Below are 7,521 nucleotides of genomic sequence, written 5' to 3'. Positions count from 1 at the left end.
GGACAAATCCTCAGCTAAGGATTCTCAAGATTCTCTTCAATATAGCCCTGCTGAAGATGAACTCACAATCCAAAATTGCAGAACAAACAAGGAAATACTCCACCATGAGTGAGCATTAGCAATATGAGGAGCAGGATTAGATTTCCAACAACTTAAGATAGTTATTTTAAATATTTTATAATTTCTGGCTGATAGAGCTATCACATTAAAGAACAGAATTTAAAAAAACATAACAACTGCATCTTTATTCCTAACCCACCCCTAGGTTCTTCAGAACCTTTTTTTTTTTTTTTAGATTCCATTTATATGTGTTAGCATACGGTACTTGTTTTTCTCTTTCTGACTTACTTCACTCTGTATGAAAGACTCTAGGTCCATCCACCTCACTACAAATAACTCAGTTTCATTTCTTTTTATGGCTGAGTAATAGTCCATTGTATATATGTGCCACATCTTCTTTATCCATTCATCTGTCAATGGACACTTAGGTTGCTTCCACGTCCTGGCTATTGTAAATAGAGCTGCAATGAACATTGTGGTACATGACTCTCTTTGAATTATGGACTTGAGGACATGGGGAGGGGGAAGGGTAAGCTGGGACGAAGTGAGAGAGTGGCATGGACTTATATATACTACCAAAGGTAAAATAGATAGCCAGTGGGAAGCAGCCACATAGCACAGGGAGATCAGCTCAGTGCTTTGTGACCACCTAGGGGGGTGGGATAGGGAGGGTGGGAGGGAGGGAGGTGCAAGAGGGAAGAGATATGGGAACATATGTATATGTATAGCTGATTCACTCTGTTATAAAGCAGAAACTAACACACCATTGTAAAGCAATTATACTTCAATAAAGATGCTTAAAAAAATTAAATTAAATAAAAAATAAAAAGCATAACAAAAGATTGAGATTCTCAAAATCTCAATTTTTTTGGTTCAAAAAGAACCAAACAAAAGTTTTAAAGACTCCCTTTTCTGAGGTTCTCTAGAAAGCAGAGCCTGAGGCAAGGATTAGGATGCTGATTTTTTATTCAGGAGATGAAGCCTGTTGAGATGAAGCCTGTTGAGATGAAGGCAAAGAAGAAAAGGGGAAGTAGGGCAAGGAAAGATGTGAAGCAAGGTGATATGATGCATTACAGTGCTGGTCTCTGTTTGATAAGCCATGAAGAGACAGCTGGCCACTGTCTCTTTGCCTAGCACCCAGGACTTCTCTGGAAGGTTTTCAAAAGGAAACAGACTTCTGATTGGAAGGAGAATTTATCTGCCCAGCTCCCTCCTGTTTCCCATTTCCTATTGCTCAAATCCACTCCATAGAAAGCTAACCCATAGGTGTTGCACTGTTCATCCTTTGATGTCACTCAGGAAACCAGATCCTCTGTTCAGAAGTAGAGGAGCAACTTGGTGCAGACACCCTGGCATGTGGAAGGTGAAGCAATGCAATCCCAGGCCTCCAGCCAGCCTGGGGAGCTCAGCAGAGTACCTGTACACTTGTGTGAGTTACTGGCAGTTGGAAGAACTTTGAGAATAGGGAGGCAGTTTGACTCTGAGAAGGAACAAGGTTAGTTTCTGATGTTAAATTAGATATGCAGTCATTGAAATTGAGAAATACTCTCCAGTGGATAAACAGTATATTGGATCCAGATGAAGACAAAATTGTGGATATAAAGAGATAAATTAAATTATACCTATGTGCTGTATTCTGGATAAAGAAAAAAGGGGAAAAAAAAAAGAGGCATGAAAGAGTAAAAAGTCCAATTTATACCCAATAGGAATTTCAGAAGGTGAGATTAGAGAATAAGAGGTTACACTGATAAAGAGCATGCATCCTTAGATTCAGTTTCTATGTGATATTTTTGATGCCCAAGGGCAGCTTCTGTACACAGAGAAGTTTATTTTCATTTATTTGGGTTTGGTTTTTAAAACTTTACTTACTAAAATTATAAATTTAAAAGTCTAGATTTTCTTAAACTCCTAAATTCATCTTATAAGTTTTATTACACGATTTTAAATCCAGTAAATTTTATATAAAATAGAAATAATTTTCAGGGAAACTTTCACATAAATTGGACTGATTACTTAAGGGAATTAGATTTTAATTAATGTTAAGTAAACTTGAATAGGACAGGCTAATTACCTTTAACTACTTCAAATAATATGTATACATTAATGTATTCAATTTTCTTTAAGACACTGGAATGTCTAAACTCAACAAACTTATGACCCAATAAGCTAATCCTTCCCACATTATCAACAACTCTCTAATGCAAGTTCTTTTAACCACTCTACCACTGTTTATGAACTAAATCACTTACACCATTCAACTTCGAATCAAGCATTTAATTTGGAATTGCAGGCCAATTTGTTATACATTTTAATATGCCAAATTCAATTATATTTTACAAGTATTTTAAATGCCAAACACAGTGATTATCTTGATTGTAACCCAAAATGATTAATGCCATGGGTTTGACATACTTCATAATTTCATATTTCTGGGGTTAAGAGACACAATCCAGTAGGGTTTACTGTGACTTTAAATTCCTGAGCCAATAACTCATGATGACAGTATGCTTGTCACCTGAGGCAAGTTGGAGGTGCATATTGAACAGACATATTTGGTACAGGGATGCCAGACCTGCAGCTGCCTATGTCCAGTATGGTCTTTCCTGCATCACAGATTGACATACTGAGTCCAGTTTCAGTAATCTTGAAATTATAGGAGACCCCAAATCTATACCCTTCAGGTGGGGTTGATACCTCCTGTTCCAATTACACAACCACACAATACTTTTTGTAACCTCCTTCTGTTCGGATGACAAGATTTTATCATCTGAATTCTTCAACCTCCAACCAGATTGCAACTGATTTTGTTCATTCATCTCATTACTGTCTGGCTGAACTCTATTTTCATTATTTTTTTCCTCTGTCTTTGGACCACAAGGTTTTGGCAGAATCTAGTCAGACTTTCCTTATCTATAGTCTTTGACTGGCTTTATGATTACAGCAATCATGAGTGGCATAAATAAAAATAGATGCACACTAAGACACACTGAAGTGCAGAAGAACAACAAAAACAGAGAGAACATCTTGAAACAACCACAGCTTTTTGTGCCAATAGTGCTCCTACAAACATGGTGAACATGCCTAAAACCGGAGGGACTTTCTGTAGGAAGTGTGGCAAGCTCCAATCCCACAAAGTGGCACGCTACAAGAAGGGCAAGGATTATCCATATGCCCAGGGAAAGTGGCATTATGACAGGAAGCACAGTGGATATGGTGGGCAGACTAAGCCAATTTTCTGGGAAAAAGCTAAAACTACAAAGATTGTGCTGAGGCTGCAGATCAAAGAATTCTGGCTATTAAGAGATGTAAACACTTTGAACTGGGAGGATTTAAGAAGAGAAAGGGCCAAGTAATTCAGTTCTAAGCTTCATCTTTTGGTGTTATGAAGAAAACAAAATCTTGAGGTTAAGTTAAAAAAAATAGAAAAATGACATATCACCAAAGTGAAGTGATAAATAGATAGCAGACTTCTAATCAACAACACTTGAATAATATCTTTGAAGCAAGAGAAACAATGAATCTACAGTTTTATACCCAGTCAAGCTATCATTCAGGAATGGGGAAACAAGTCATTTTCAGAAAGGCAAAGACTAAATTCATTAACAAACACTGAAAAAACTGCTGAACTACATAGATCCTTCTGTATGAAAACTCTTGCTATTTGCTATCTGAAACTCAGGAATGAAATAGATGGTGTACTTTTCAATCTCAGTATTCAAACTCATTATCCAAATCTAGGAACCAAAAAATTCAGATGACGAAAAAAACTTATACTAAAGGAAGAAAGAAACTAATTCACAAAGAAAGAAGTGAGGCTCATGAAGGACTGATGAGCAAGGAAACTGATAAGCATATAGGTAAATTTAAGTGATTAAAATAATAAAATAATAAAAAACAACTATTTTTAGAGGAATACAAAAACTATGCAAATAAAGTATATACTGATGAACATGTAAAGTAGGATAGGTGATAGGAATGAGCAACTTCAATGTTTGGCAAAGAGCAGGCGGAGTTTAGGAATGTTGATTGTAGTGGACATTGTTGACACCCGACCCATATTCTCTGTCCACCTAAGTTCACTTATCAATGGGGTAGACAGTGTAACAAGCTGCCAGGTGTTGCTCAAGCACATGTGTCTCTCTTCTATGCCTGATGTCTTTCTCCTGCATCATAGAACTTTCTCTGACTTAAGCAGGTGTAATCTGGAAGTGTAGGGGCATTAACACTTCCAGGGATAAATTTCAACCAATGGGGGAGTCAGTAGATAAATGACTCCACCTCCTTATCTCCTTGTACGACAACTCTGAAACAAGTTCCACTTGGTTGTTCAGAGGATTTGAGACCCCGTTACCCACAATAACCTGCTCATGAGCATTTCCCAGACCTGCTTTTCTCTTTTCCCTGCCTCACTTCCCCCTTCCCTTGTTTGTGCTTCCTGATGTCACTTCCCAAATGCCTGTACTCAAGGTCAGGTCCTAAGGGCAGCTTTTGGGAGAATCCAACCTGAGACACTGATTAGTTTTAGAATTTATTTCATGTATGCTTGTTACAATTCTAAGAGTAATCACTAGAATGGTGCAGACAGAATGTGTAACTTCCAAACAAATATAGGTGAAAAGGAGAAATTAAAAAAAAACAAACAAACAACCTTAAGTCAATAAAGATAGAAAAGGGATGAGGGGGAGAGAAACTTAAGAGAATAGATGTCATATTTCATAGACTGTAAGATGACATCACTTGTAAAATACACCTAAATTTTGCATGCTACTAAGGAAGAAAAAAGCTTCTAATGATGACTTCAATTATAGAGGTATTCTAATTTCAAAGATGTTTAAATGTGGGGAAAAATATGTGTCTTACAATTGATGAAATTTGGCAGTGCAAAGTAAGATTTTAGAAATAAATGTTAATATTCAATAATCACAATATGAAGGGACTAAAATCATGTAGAAGATCAGATTGTCTAATTAGTTTCTATTTTTAAAAAAATTAGCTGAAACTGTACATAAGAGACATACTTCAGACATAAAATATAAGGTCACATGTAAAAGAACTGAAAAAGATAACACCAGGCAAATACTGACCAAACAAAGCTGGTACAGCTAACTCAAAATGAGACAGACTTTGTCTCTAGAAATGCTTTTTGCTTTAAGGAGGGTCACTCCATAATGATAAATTTTCAATTCATGAGATATATTTCTAAATATTATACACCTAAAACATAGCCTCAAAATATATAATACAAAAATATTGAGAGACCAACAAGGAAAAATGTGAAATCAATAGAAGGGAATTTTTCACATATATTAGTTTTTTTGTTGTTGTTGTTGTTGTTTTGTTTTTTTGTTTTTTTATTGGAGTATAATTGCTTTACAATGGTGTGTTAGTTTCTGCTTTATAACAAAGTGAATCAGTTATACATATACATATGTTCCCATATCTCTTCCCTCTTGCACCTCCCTCCCTCCCACCCTCCCTATCCCACCCCTCTAGGTGGTCACAAAGCACAGAGCTGATCTCCCTGTGCTATGTGGTTGCTTCCCACCAGCTATCTGTTTGACGTTTGGTAGTGTATATATGTCCATGCCACTCTCTCACTTTGTCACATCTTACCCTTCCCGCTCCCCATATCCTCAAGTCCATTCTCTAGTAGGTCTGTGTCTTTATTCCCGTCTTGCCACTAGGTTCTTCATGACTTTTTTTTTTTTTCCTTAGATTCCATATATATGTGTTAGCATACGGTATTTGTTTTTCTCTTTCTGACTTACTTCACTCTGTATGACAGACTCTAACTCCATCCATCTCACTACAAATAATTCAATTTCGTTTCTTTTTATGGCTGAGTAATATTCCATTGTATATAGGTGCCACATCTTCTTTATCCATTCATCCGATGATGGACACTTAGGTTGCTTCCATGTCCTGGCTATTGTAAATAGAGCTGCAATGAACATTTTGGTGCATGACTCTTTTTGAATTATGGTTTTCTCAGGGTATATGCCCAGTAGTGGGATTGCTGGGTTGTATGGTATTTCTATTTTTAGTTTTTTAAGGACCCTCCATACTGTTCTCCATAGTGGCTGTATCAATTTACATTCCCACCAACAGTGCAAGAGTGTTCCCTTTTCTCCACACCCTCTCCAACATTTATTGTTTCTAAATTTTTGGATGATGGCCATTCTGACCGGTGTGAGATGATATCTCATTGTAGTTTTGATTTGCATTTCTCTAATGATTAATGATGTTGAGCATTCTTTCATGTGTTTGTTGGCAATCTGTATATCTTCTTTGGAGAAATGTCTATTTAGGTCTTCTGCCCATTTTTGGATTGGGTTGTTTGTTTTTTTGTTATTGAGCTGCATGAGCTGCTTGTAAATTTTGGAGATTAATCCTTTGTCAGTTGCTTCATTTGCAAATATTTTCTCCCATTCTGAGGGTTGTCTTTTGGTCTTGTTTATGGTTTCCTTTGCTGTGCAAAAGCTTTTAAGTTTCATTAGGTCCCATGTGTTTATTTTTGTTTTTATTTCCATTACTCTAGGAGCTGGGTCAAAAAGGATCTTGCTGTGATTTATGTCATAGAGTGTTCTGCCTATGTTTTCCGATAAGAGTTTGATAGTGTCTGGCCTTACACTTAGGTCTTTAATCCACTTTGAGTTTATTTTTGTGTATGGTGTTAGGGAGTGTTCTAATTTCATACTTTTACATGTACCTGTCCAGTTTTCCCAGCACCACTTATTGAAGAGGCTGTCTTTTCTCCACTGTATATGCTTGCCTCCTTTATCAAAGATAAGGTGACCATATGTGCGTGGGTTTATCTCTGGGCTTTCTATCCTGCATATATTGGTTTTGATGGAGCAAGCAAATGAAAAATTAATAAATATTTAGAAGATATTAATGACATAACAATTGTGATATAATGAGCATATATTGAACCCTTATACTTCAAATTGAGAAATATAAATTTTACTCAAACATAAATTGAACATTTATGAAAATTAGCTACATATTAGTCCACACATCAAATCTCTACAAATACTAAAAGAATATCATACAGATTACATTATCTGACTGTAGTACAATTAAGCTATAAAGCAATAACAAAGATCATATAAAAATATATTTGGAAATTTAAAAACCACACTGTTAAGTAGTTTTGGGGTGAAAGACCATATTGTAAGGGACATTTAAAAAATATTTCAACTAAACGATAAGGAAAATCTACATGTCAAAACTCATGGGGTATGGCTAAAGCAGTACCTTTAGAGAAATTTACATCCTCCTATGCTCAAAGAAGTCTGAACATTTATGAGTTAATCATCCAACTCAAGAAATTAGAAAGAACAGAGTTCAAAGAAATTAAATAGAGGATAATAAAGATAGGATCTGCAATTAATTGTTGTAGATTGGATTATTGGTCTCAGTTCTTCATTCACCTGTAATAGGATTATACATCCACACCCT

General features: G+C 36.0%; 1 pseudogene; it reads left to right on the top strand.

Annotated features, from left to right (window-relative positions):
* The first annotated feature begins 3,128 nt into the window (after positions 1–3,128).
* Positions 3,129–3,424, top strand: LOC132373996 (large ribosomal subunit protein eL42-like; annotated as a pseudogene).
* The last annotated feature ends 4,097 nt before the right edge of the window (positions 3,425–7,521 follow it).

Source organism: Balaenoptera ricei, chromosome 11, assembly GCF_028023285.1.
Source record: "Balaenoptera ricei isolate mBalRic1 chromosome 11, mBalRic1.hap2, whole genome shotgun sequence".
Taxonomy (NCBI): Eukaryota; Metazoa; Chordata; class Mammalia; order Artiodactyla; family Balaenopteridae; genus Balaenoptera; species Balaenoptera ricei.
This window is presented reverse-complemented; position numbering and strand designations above follow the sequence as displayed.